Raw genomic sequence first — 12,885 nt, 5'->3', positions numbered from 1 at the left:
GGTATTCCTGACTCGATCGTGGTCTCCCAGGCAGTTTCGCTCCAACAAGTACGTACCGTTTCTTTTTCTGATTTATTTATTTCTTGAGAGAGGCAAGGAGAGAGAGAGAGACAGGAACATTGAGCTGCTCCTGTATGTGCCCTGACCAGGGAGGGATTGAACCGGCAACTTCCACGCTCCAGAAAGATGCTCCAACCAACCAAGCTATCTGGCCAGAGCTTAATTTTTATTGCCTTATTATTATTATTATTAGAAAGACAGAGAGAGGAAGGGAGAAAGAGGAGAAGGGGAAGGGAAGCATTTGTTGTTCCACTCAGTCGTGAATATTTTGGCAGTTGTTTTCTGTGTGTGCCCTGACCGGGGATCAAGCTGCAATTTTGTTTGTTTCAGGACGACACTGTCAACCGGCTAAGCTAACGGCCGTACATACCATTTCTATGGCAATGTCCGAGCGTGTGGCTTTCCCACCCAAGATCAAGATTTTGTTCAAGCCATCCTGTTGATCCATATGAGAGAGACAGAGAGCACCCTCCCGCCCTGCCCCCCTCCCCAGGTACGGTGCTTTGGCCTCTCCTCGGGGTGTGGGGGGGGGACCCACAGGCTGGCTTGGGGGCCACCACACTCTGAGACTGGGGGCCCCCGCTTCTCTGGAGGGGGACACACTGCCTCCCTCTCTGGCTGCAGGCAGCGTCTCCATCCAAGCCGTGGTCTGTGTGCTCGGCTCTTGGAGGCCAAGGGTGGGAAATGAATACCATTCCTCACCTACGTAGGAGAATTTTCTCATCAGGAGGAACGGCTCAGACGGCGTGGAGGAAAATTCCTCGGGTCGGAGTGGGCGGCGGAGGGTGGACGGCAACACAGGAGGCGGTGTGTGTGCTCTCGTCCCACGGCCGTGTGTTTGGAAGAAAGTGGCACATCTTAGTATCTAAGGACCTCTTTTCTCCACGACGAATGAACGAGGGCTGCAACATGCCTGATGGTTGACGTTTCAAATAAGGTGCCCCTTATGGAAACGACAAGTGACGTTCAAGTGACCCCGTTCTAAACAGTTACTCTCCTGGCGAGGGAAGCATTTGGAGGACCTTGAATATCCTCAGGAATATATCCCGAGGACAGTATTTTGTGCACTAAGAATGCCTCTTCCGAGATGATGTGGTAGTTACTCCATATGTCGATGTGAGATTCCAGGAAGAAGATGCAGGTCGTGTTAGAACGGGAAACAACCCAATTTTGCCCTTTCTGCAGAATGCCGTCAGATGGAGAGTATTCCAAAGCAAGAATGACTCACATGGCAAAAGTCTTGCCTTCGGAGACCTTGTAAAGCACTCATCAACTGTTCATTATTTGTTGTAATTCTTCGTATACTATACGAGCCGAGATGAAATATTTCGTTGTGTCACTGCGTTGTATGCTTCGATTTTGGGTGTTGAACACGTTTTCCAGCTCTGTGTAAGTTCTCCGTGAACAGAATTAGTGAGCCGTCCCACGTCTGCAGGAACCTCTTCAGGCGCCTTGTTGCGTTTCTGCGTCAGCACCATTATGGACGAGTAGACTCAGTGTCCTCCTATAAATTCTATTCTTTTAAAAAAGTAATTATTTGCTCGTTTTTTTTTTAATATCAGTCAGAACTTCTTTCTTTCCGTCACATGAACAGTTTTTCATTCTGTGCTTCCCTCACGAATATCTCCTTTCCTGTTCTTTTCAGAGCTTTCTTTTTCTTCCCACGCTTTCATTTCTGTGTCTATTATAGAGAGTGACCCTTCGAACAATCAGATGGGAAGAAGTATGGTCATCCTAGCTAACGTCCGAAGGCCCCTTCCTCCGTGCCAGGAGCTGGCCTTGATCATGTAGTCATTCTGTTTTCATACTAACACGTGGGGACAAGCCCCGCCCCTCCATGCATTTGGTGGCGTGAGAACAGTGGGGTCCCCGAGACACGGCACATTCCCAAACTGCGGATGTGGGCTTCAGGAAACGAGAGGAGGGAAAGGGAGACGGGATGCCAGGCAAGGATGTGCTTTGGCGTTGGTGTTTGTCACCGCAGTGACCCGGAGCGGGGAGGTGTCACATACCTGCATGTATCAGCGTGCCGCAGCTCGGAGTCTTCAGACCCCCATCCATGGTCAAGGCTGAGGGTCAGACCCAGGCCTGTGTCAGCAGTCTCTCAAGTCCACGGTCTTTCCAGTGCATCCCGCCCGGGACGTGTGCCCCCGGGGATGAGCCAGTCACGCTGCCGCGTGGTCCCTCGCCACTCGTGTGACTCATTGGAAGCCAGTGGTTGGGTTTGTCGGGACTATTTGGAAAGTCATTCTACATTAGTTGTGAGCGGCACAACTCTGTGAAGCGTGACAGGGTCGCCACGTGTCCCGGAGCTGGTGGCTGAGTGACATTCTGTGAACAAGCGTGGAGGCCACAGGCCCTCGCCGTCCACGCGTTGCTGTCTGTCCAGCTAATCGAACGTTGGAAGGACACAGACTTCTCTCGCCAGACCTAACCTGTGGCCCTGGGGTGAACATTGTGCCTCGTATCACGGTGATGATGGAATTTTTAGAAAGAAAACATGCTGCATTAGAGGTTGTTTTTCTTTAAGTTATTTATTGACTTTTAGAGAGAGAGACGGTAGCGAGAGAGAGAGAAACATTGTCTTATAGTTCCACCTGTTTAGGCGTTCACTGGTTGATTCCTGTCTGTGCCCTGACCGGGGATCAAACCTGCAACCCTGACCTATCGGGACGACGCTCCGCCAAACCGAGCCACCCAGCCAGGACCTAGAGTTCTTTAAGGTGGATTTTTTTTTTATTTGTTTGTTTCTGAAACATCCTGCAGATGCCACAGCATTTAATTAGACGCGACTGTGGCAGTTTAGGGCCTTAGTGCTGAGAGCGGGTAGGTGGCCACGGACCAGGAATGTGGAGGGAGGGAGATCGATGACTCCCCCCTCATTGCGGTCCTGACTGTGAGGACACTCCCTCCAGAGGAGGCAAACAGAAGCTTGTGTGCCCTGGATGCTTGGTTCTTCACGAGGGTAAACAAGGTTGACCCGAGGGCCCCGGGGGTTTGCAGAACGTCGCTGTGCACCAGCTCACAGGGGTCCTGTTGTTCTCTCTGCCCCCTCATTGTGGCTGCTTCTCCCGCCTAAAGGAAAACCGTGTGTTCTGAACGGTCGGGACGTGGAGGTGGAGGTGCAGGCAGGGGGGAGGGGAGCGGGCATCCAGAGCGTGGAGAGAGGGTGCCCCACCAGCGCCCGGGCTCGATGCCTCGAGTGTCGTACGACGTGTGGTGTCACCGGGAAGGGTACGCGGTGACTAGGAAGCCCTGAGGGTGCCGGCCCAGACGTGGTGTGTTGCCCTCAACATCTCACCCATCCTGGTGCGTCTGGGAGACGCCACAGAGCACGGCTGTTAGGAGTGCGGGTGGCAGTGGGCGGCTGGGACCGCGTCCTTGCCGGTCGGGTTCCAGAGACGACGCCTTTCTGTGACTCCAGGCCGTCTCTCGGCTGAGCAGAAGGCACAGTGATTAATTAGTACCCAGCTCGCGGCGTCACAGGATGGGTGCACACTGCGTGTGAACGGCTGTCCTGTGAGGTGGCTTTGCTCGCTGCCCACCCCTGGCCCGTTCTGCACGGCCCTGCCCCGGTTCTCCCTCAAACCCCCTGGAATGGCTCCTCCAGAACTTACTCCGCCACCCCAACCCCCATCACGACAACCGTGAAGTTGACTTCCTGACATTCCCTCCTCTGGAAACACACTTTTCCTTTTGGTAAAAAACACCAGCATGGGAAACTCTTGTCTTGCGTCCTTGACCTGCAGAAATATTTTGTTCCGCGAAACAGTGTTTTCAAGATAATTTGAATCTAGAATGCCTTTTCCAGGTAGGTTTTACGCATGCCTTTGGTTGCACACCTGCCTGTTTAACTAATATTTAAACAAACATTTTAATTGAAATGTATCGGGCGTATAACATTATGCAAATTTAAAGTGTATGTACACATGTTAACTTAATACTGTACATGTATATATGCTGTGATGTGATGGGCATTGTGGTGATAATTAGCACCCTTATCCTGTGACATAATGATCTGAAGTTTTTAGTAATTAGAATCATTAAGTTCTATTCTCTTAGCAAGTGTGATCATATCTTGTTGTCTACATTCTTCTATACTGCGCGTTCGCTCTCTAGGGCTTATCGACTACTTACTCATGGCAAGTTTAGACTGTTCAATAATTGGCTGCATCTTTCTGGAAATACAACTGGAAACCATATGAGAAACTACTACACGTGTTATAATGGAATAACACTGAAAAGACTGACCCTATGAAGTGTTGGCACAGGGGTGGGAACTCTCACACACAGCTGGTAGCGATACAAAGTTGCTCGTCTACAGTGGAAAATATCTGGTAGTTTCTTTAAAAGTTAAATAGATGTTGAGCCCATTAGCCAGCCTTTCCATGCCTAGATTCTTATCCAAGAGAAGTAGAAATTTCATTCCTCAGAAGTACGGGCGCATGGATATTCCCAAGGAGCTTTTTGTAACACCCAACAACCAAGAACAGCCCAAACGCCCATCAACAGGACGATGACTATGCCGTCTTTGGTAGAGCTATACAACGGACTGTTACTGTGTAATTAATAAAAAAAGAACAAACTGTTGTTGATACATTCGACAACATTCAAGAATCTTACAATAGTTGTGGTGCGCAAAAGAAGACAGACAGTAAAAAAGCACCTAGCATATGGTTCCATTTGCATAAAATTATGTGAAGTACAAATATTCAGTTATAGCAAACACCCAGGCGGGAGGCTGGAAGGGAGAAAGGGGTCACACACAGGTGTGAGAAGGTGTCTGGATGCGGTGGGAATGTCCAGGACCTTAATGGCAAGGAGAGCCTCCCAGGAATGCGGGCATCAAAACACATCGAGGTGGACCGTTTAATGTGGACACTTTATTACACGTTATTATAGACCAGTGAGACGGCATGGATTTAAAACAAAAAGGGAAGTTTCCAGAGGTGCCATGAGAGGGTTCGGCAGGTGACGTGCACAGAGCCGGGGGAGGCTGAGGTCTGGGTGGAGGCAGCCAGGGTGACCGCGGGGGGGGGGGGGGGGAGGACCGGCTATCGTAAGCGGTTGGGACCGGCAGGTAAGCGTTTCTAGGTCTGGGCGAACTGGCCGTGCTCTGTCCTGCAATGGCTGGTGTAGCCATCCTGGGGCAGCTACGCCTCCCGGCTGGTGCAGCCATCCTGGGGCAGCTACTCCTCCTGGCTGGTGCAGCCATCCTGGGGCAGCTACTCCTCCTGGCTGGTGCAGCCGTCCTGGGGCAGCTACGCCTCCTGGCTGGTGCAGCCGTCCTGGGGCAGCTACGCCTCCTGGCTGGTGCAGCCATCCTGGGGCAGCTACGCCTCCCGGCTGGTGCAGCCATCCTGGGGCAGCTACTCCTGGCTGGTGCAGCCATCCTGGGGCAGCTACGCCTCCCGGCTGGTGCAGCCATCCTGGGGCAGCTACGCCTCCTGGCCTCCTGGCTGGTGTAGCCATCCTGGGGCAGCTACGCCTCCTGGCTGGTGCAGCCATCCTGGGGCAGCTACGCCTCCCGGCTGGTGCAGCCATCCTGGGGCAGCTACGCCTCCTCAGGGCACGGCTGCCACAGGGAGGGCAGGCTGGGCGGGTGTGGGCCACGGGGCCAGGCTTGGCCCTGCTGGGACCGGGCACAGGGACGTAGTCATGTGACAGTCACTTTGTATACAATGTACATATTCATATTCATATACCTATATACACACATTACATAGTCATCTACATGCCACATATGCATACACACAATATATACACATATATCCAGATGCATCCACACATATACATATTCATATGGGTACACATGCACGCACATACCTGTTCATACAGGATGTATACATATTCATACATGCACACACATGTATGTTCATAGAGCATACACGTGCATGTTCATATACACACATATTCACATAACATAAACATAGTCCCACACAGATATATATATATATATACACATGTATATGTACACACACAGACACATATATTTTTAACCTTTATTACAATCTTGCAAAGTGCTTTTTATCTCCACTTTGCCAATGAGGAAAATACACTTTAGAGAGTAAGGAATTTGCTACTAATAATTCATGAATGATGATTAATTAACAGTGGCTGCGTGCCGCCCTGACCTCCCAGTTCTGTTGGCCCTGAGTCCCTGGGGGAGGGTGTTGCAGCGGCAGTGGTCCCGGGACTCTGGCTTCACACACCCTGTCCCCTGGAGCCGGCGGCTCAGCCCCCTGTGCCGAGGGGGGCCCACGACCCAGGACCTTTCACAGGGGCTGGGGCCGCGTGCTCCCTGCACCCCCCCTCGGGCTGCCTCCGCGGTTCGGCCTCTCTGCCTTCCTTCAGACATGACACCTGTCACGTAGCGCTGTCCTCCTGGCTGGGGCTCAGCTCTCTGGGCCCACTTCTGCGCCTTGCAGCGCCCCATGGAATGTGGGGTGACACTCTGCCAGCCCGTCCCGCGTGCTCCTCGGCGACACAGACGGCTGCACAAGGCGCCTGTGTTTCTGAGAAGGCAGGTCGGCTTCCTGGAGACGCCGCACAAAGGAACTTCTGTACTCTGCCCACCCCGCTTACCTCGTCCACCCTCTGGGAGACGCAGGCAGCTGGACGTGAAGTCATAAGGGGCTTGTTTGACTCAGCGGTGAGAGGCAGGTGCTAATTTTCACACGGCCGGCGCCACCCTGCCATGCTTCTTCCCGGGAGGGGTGGGGGGGCAGGAAGGGAGGAGGTACCAGGTCCTCAGAGGCACTGGAAGGTCAAACACTACACTCGGGCCCCTGCCTGAGAGGCAGGACAGGGAAACAGGGAAGGAAGCTGAGCTCAGGGGTGGCTTTGCACCTGTCACCGGCAGCCCGGCCTTCCCCCCGGCTTCTACGTGAGCCCCTAGAGAGGGGGGGGGTCTCACAGCAACCCCGCCTGTCCCCAAAGCTGCAGCCCGTGGGGGGCGCTTCCTCCAAAGTGACTGTCACTCCCGCCGTCACCTATGTCTGAGGTCCTGTCCTCGTCGTCACAGCTCTCTGCTCTCCTCACAAAGTGACGTGGTGGAATGGTCCTCCCGGTCCCAGCCACCGGCACACGGTGTGGAGTGCCCGGCAGGACGCTGCCTCCTGTCCACCGCACAGGCCTCCCGGCCGTCCAGCCCCGAGAGGGAGATGTTCACAGAAGAACGAGCAAGATTTCATGGGCACGAGGGCCAAGGGCCAGGCGGGGAGGTCGGGATGACACGCAGGCCTGTCACGAGCCAGAGGGTAAGATACCTGTCCAGTCCGAGCTGGAGGGCATCACGGACAGCAGACTCCTAGGCGCGTTAAGCAGGACGGACCTGTGCGATTTCCAGCGGGTTTGTCAGGACCACGTAGCGAAGTCTGGGCTGGGGACGTGCGCTTGGGAGGCGCCGGAAGGGCCGTGAAGTCAAGGAACAGATGAGGTTACTTAGGCGGAATCTGGGACCAGGCACGGAAGGAGGGTCGCCGTGGAAACCGCAGGGGCTGCCCTGATGGACCAGAGTGGCCACAAGGAGAGGGACAGAAGCAGCGCCCATGGACAGACAGGGGAGGCGAGCGCCTGGTAAGGAGCAGGGACCCTCTGAGCACAGCCACCCCGTTAGATGGGGACAGTGCGGGAGCCAATTGGTTTAAGAGGATCGCTAGGAAGACAGCTTATTTCCTCCTGGGTGTTCTTAGTCGCCTGCACCTCGGTGCCTGTTCATCTTGCTCTCAAACCACAGGCCGTACGAGCCCCGGGCAGCGCGGCCGCCGTCCGTCCACCCTTCGGAGGCTGAGCAGCTAGCAGCTCATAAGAGCTGAGAGGAGGCTGAGGGTGTTCGTGGCGCGCTATCCCCTAAGGAGAAAAACGTGCAAAGGCAGTCAGTCTGGCTGTCGGAGGCACCGGGTCCACTAGTCTTTGTCCAAGGCAGCCCTGCTCGTCGGAGCGTGGGGCCGCCGTGAAGACACAGAGCGTGGGGCCGCCGTGAAGACGCACAGAGAGTGGGGCCGCCGTGAAGACGCAGAGAGTGGGACCGCCGTGAAGACGCACAGAGCGTGGGGCCGCGGTGAAGACGCACAGAGCGTGGGGCCGCGGTGAAGACGCACAGAGCGCGGGGCCGCCGTGAAGACGCACAGAGCGCGGGGCCGCCGTGAAGACACAGAGCGCGGGGCCGCCGTGAAGACGCACAGAGCGCGGGGCCGCCGTGAAGACGCGCAGAGAGCGGGGCCGCCGTGAAGACGCGCAGAGAGCGGGACCGCCGTGAAGACGCACAGAGCGCGGGGCCGCGGTGAAGACGCGCAGAGCGCGGGGCCGCCGTGAAGACGCGCAGAGAGCGGGGCCGCCGTGAAGACGCGCAGAGAGCGGGACCGCCGTGAAGACGCACAGAGCGTGGGGCCGCCGTGAAGACGTACAGAGCGTGGGGCCGCCGTGAAGACGCACAGAGAGTGGGGCCGCCGTGAAGACGCAGAGAGTGGGACCGCCGTGAAGACGCAGAGAGTGGGACCGCCGTGAAGACGCACAGAGCGTGGGGCCGCCGTGAAGACGCACAGAGCGCGGGGCCGCCATGAAGACGCACAGACATGGGAGCACTGAGAAAAGAACGGTCTCCCCAGGGCTCCAGCTGGAAAGCTTTGGGGGAAAGAGCGAGGGGTGGCTGTTAGGGACGGCCATCGTTTTCAGTCGGGGCTGAGTCACAAACACCAACAGAAACGGTTCGCACCGGGGTGCGGGGTTCAGGCGGGGAATCCTGCCTTCCCAAACGGGCGAGGCGTCTGCCTGTGAACGCGAGGACAGCTCCGGCTCCGGAACAAACGGTGGCTGAAGGATTTCCTCTCTTTCTCCATCCCGTCTGAACTCCCCTTTCTTTCGTCCCAGGGACAGACGGACATCCCGGGAGAAACATTTTCCTCTTTGGATGCATCTGGTAGCGTCATAAAAAGTCCCTCTGCAAAGCGGACGGATTTGCCAACCCTGTAAAGCTCCCCCAGTCAAAATCTTTAACCCTGGAACCCATGGCGAGGGTGGGGTTTGGGCAGGGGGAGGGTGTTCAGTGATGTTCACGGACTCGTGAAATTGCGATAATTTTTGCATTGCCTTTTTTTTCTTCTGTGCGTTCTCCTTTTAATAAACATATATAGAAAAATCTCAAAGGAGATTGCAGTTACAACTTTACTATCTATCATGCAGTTTATAAAGAGAAATATTGCAAAGTGTAGTTGAAGTCACCTCCCTATACCTCTTTCTAACTGTACCCTCCATCCTCCTGACTGCAGGAAATCAACCGCTCTGCGGAATATGGTGCTCATTTCCATAGAAATATTATAGTTTTATATATATATATATATTTTTTTTTTTTTTTTTTTTTTTTTGTATTTCTCCGAAGCTAGAAACGGGGAGAGACAGTCAGACAGACTCCCGCATGCGCCCGACCGGGATCCACCCGGCATGCCCACCAGGGGGCGACGCTCTGCCCCTCCGAGGTGTCGCTCTGTTGTGACCAGAGCCATTCTAGCGCCTGGGGCAGAGGTCAAGGAGCCATCCCCAGCGCCCGGGCCATCTTTGCTCCAATGGAGCCTCTGCTGCGGGAGGGAAAGAGAGAGAGAGGAAGGAGAGTGGGAGGGGTGGAGAAGCAGATGGGTGCTTCTCCTGTGTGCCCTGGCCGGGAATCGAGCCCGGGACTTCTGCACGGCAGGCTGATGCTCTACCACTGAGCCAACCGGCCAGGGCCTATAGTTATATTTTGACAGCATATATATTTATTCCAAAAAACAATATGGAGTATACAAAACCTTTTATTGTGCAATAATCTTAGACTTAGTAAAAAGGGTTTCAGAGACTGTGATCAAGTGGGATTCATTCCAGGGATACAAAGGTGATTCAACATCCATAAATCAGTCGACGTGACACACACCGCAGTAATAAAGTGGAGGATAAACATCGGGTAACCCTCTCAATAGATGTAGAACAAGCGTTTGACAAAATTCAACATTTATTCGTGACACCTGTTTTCAACAGGCGTGCTGCAAGAATTTTAAAAACACACAATCCCTGACTGTGTATTCGGGGGCACTTACCTCTTTCCCTGTAGTCTGTCAAATGAAAAAACGACAACAGCCAACACGGCGTTAGCTGACTGGCGTGACTGAATCAAAATCATACCTTTTTTTTTTATTATTATTTGTTAGTTTTGTGTGTGTGTGTGTGTGTGTGTGTGTGTGTGTGCGCGCGCACGCTGCAAAATTTTAGGAATTAGTTTCTGTGTGCCATGAGATGAAAAAGCTGGAAAATAGCTGATTTACAATAAAAAGTCTCAACAAAGTGTGTATAGAATGAAGAAACCAAAACGTTTGTATTTAAGGTCGTTTGTGACGAGCCCACAGCTGACCTCCTACTCAACGGGAGGAGCTGGAAGCCTCTGTTCTAACGTAAGGAACAAGGTGAGGATGGCCATTCTCACCACTTTATTCAACAACGTACTAGAAGTGCTAGCCAGAGAAATTAAGCCAAAAAAAAAAAAAAGTGAACGGCATCCATATCAAAAAATACAACAGTCACTGTTTGAGGATAACATAGTAATAATATACAGGATGGGGCAGAAGTAGGTCCACAGTTGTGAGTACGAACAGCTGTAAACCTACTTTGGTCCCTTCCTTATACAGAAAACCCTAAAGATTCTATTAACAGCTGTTAGAACTAATACACAAGTTCAGTACGATCGCAGGATACAACGTGGATACGCAAAAATCAGTTGCATGTCTATGCATCAATAATGGACTATCAGGAAAAGAAATCAGGAAAACAATACCATTTACAACTGCATCAAAAAGAAAAAAAAAATACCCAGGAATAAATCTAATCAAGGAGGTGAAAGCCCAGTATATTAAAAACTATAAGGCCCTGGCCGGTTGGCTCAGCGGTAGAGCGTCGGCCTGGCGTGCGGGGGCTCGATTCCTGGCCAGGGCACATAGGAGAAGCGCCTATTTGCTTCTCCACCACCCCCTCCTTCCTCTCTGTCTCTCTCTTCCCCTCCCGCAGCCAAGGCTCCATTGGAGCAAAGATGCCCTGGGCGCTGGGGATGGCTCCTTGGCCTCTGCCCCAGGAGCTAGAGTGGCTCTGGTCGCGGCAGAGCGACGCCCTGGAGGGGCAGAGCATCGCCCCCTGGTAGGCAGAGCGTCGCCCCTGGTGGGTGTGCCGGGTGGATCCCGGTCGGGCGCATGCGGGAGTCTGTCTGACTGTCTCTCCCCATTTCCAGCTTCGGAAAAATACAAAACAAACAAACAAACAAACAAAAAAAAACCTATAAGACAAAAAATACGTTGAAAGACGTCCCACGCTCATGGATGGAAGGAATAAATATTGTTTTATTTTTTTTTTAATTTTATTTATTCATTTTTAGAGAGGAGAGAGAGAGGCAGAGAGAGAGACAGAGAGAGAGAGGAGAGACAGAGAGAGAGAAGGGGGAGGAGCTGGAAGCATCAACTCCCATATGTGCCTTGACCAGGCAAGCCCAGGGTTTCGAACCGACAACCTCAGCATTTCCAGGTCGACGCTTTATCCACTACGCCACCACAGGTCAGGCAGGAATAAATATTGTTAACATGCCCGTACCATCCAGAACAATCTATGGGTCAATGCAATCCCTAATAATTTCCAATGGCATTTTTCTAAAATATAGAACAAATAATTATAAAATCTGTATGGGACCGTAAAAAAAACACCCCAGTAGGTAAAGTAATCTTGAGAAAGAGGCATAAGGCGGGAGGCACCATGCTTCCTGACCTCAAACTGCATTACAAAGCCAAAATAATCAGAACAGTATGTTTTTATTGGCATAAAAATAGACATAGATCAATGGAAGAGATTAAAAGGCACAGAAACACACTCACTCAGATGAGGTCAGGTTATGACAACGAAGTCAGTGACACACAGTGGGGAAAGGACAGTCTCTTCAACAAACGGTGCTGGGAAACTGGGCGCCTCGTGTAAAAGGACGAAACTGGACCCACGAACTTCCACCAGGCCCAGAAATCAACTAAGAGTGTAGCAGAGACCTGAGCGTGAGACCTGAAACCAGAAAACTCCCAGGAGGAACCCCCGGTGGCAAGCTCCTTGACATAGGTCTCAGCGATGATGCTTTTAAACTGACACCAAGAGCAAACACAGCGACAGCAAATACAGTATGAACAAGAAAAACGACAGGAGACTGGAGAAGTTTCTACACGGCAAAGGACACCGTCCACAGGATGACAAGGCAGCCCAGGGAACGGGAGATACGATTTACAAATTATATACCTGATGAGTATACATTCAAAATATATAGGAGGCTCACACAATCCAATAGCAAGAAAACAAAACAGAAAACACAAAACCCAATCAAATGACAAACGGGTAGAAGGCCTGAAAGGACATTTGTACAACTATGACAGATAGATGGCCAACAGGTACCCCAAAAGGCGCTCAACACCACTGACCATCAGGAAAACGTGAAAGGCAAAATCACCATGAGATACCTCACACCTGTTCGGCCATCTCTGACCAGAAAGACCGGAGATAAATGCTGGAGAGGACGTAGAGCAGGGGTCCCCAAACAACGGCCCCTACGGCCCGCGCGGGGCCGCATGCGACCCCCTGAGGCCATTTATCCGGCCCCGCTGCACTTCCAGAAGGGGCACCTCTTTCATTGGTGGTCAGTGAGAGGAGCACATTGACCATCTCATTAGCCAAAAGCAGGCCCATAGTTCCCATTGAAATACTGGTCAGTTTGTTGATTTAAATTTACTTGTCCTTTATTTTAAATATTGTATTTGTTCCGGTTTTGTTTTTTTTACT

General features: G+C 52.4%; 1 non-coding gene across 1 annotated transcript; it reads right to left on the bottom strand.

Moving 5' to 3' along the window:
• Positions 1–9,707: 9,707 nt before the first annotated feature.
• Positions 9,708–9,783, bottom strand: TRNAG-GCC (transfer RNA glycine (anticodon GCC)). The gene has a single exon. It is a non-coding gene; the product is annotated as a tRNA-Gly (tRNA).
• Between the last annotated feature and the right edge of the window lie 3,102 nt (positions 9,784–12,885).

This window comes from Saccopteryx leptura, chromosome 3, assembly GCF_036850995.1.
Source record: "Saccopteryx leptura isolate mSacLep1 chromosome 3, mSacLep1_pri_phased_curated, whole genome shotgun sequence".
NCBI lineage: Eukaryota > Metazoa > Chordata > Mammalia > Chiroptera > Emballonuridae > Saccopteryx > Saccopteryx leptura.
This window is presented reverse-complemented; position numbering and strand designations above follow the sequence as displayed.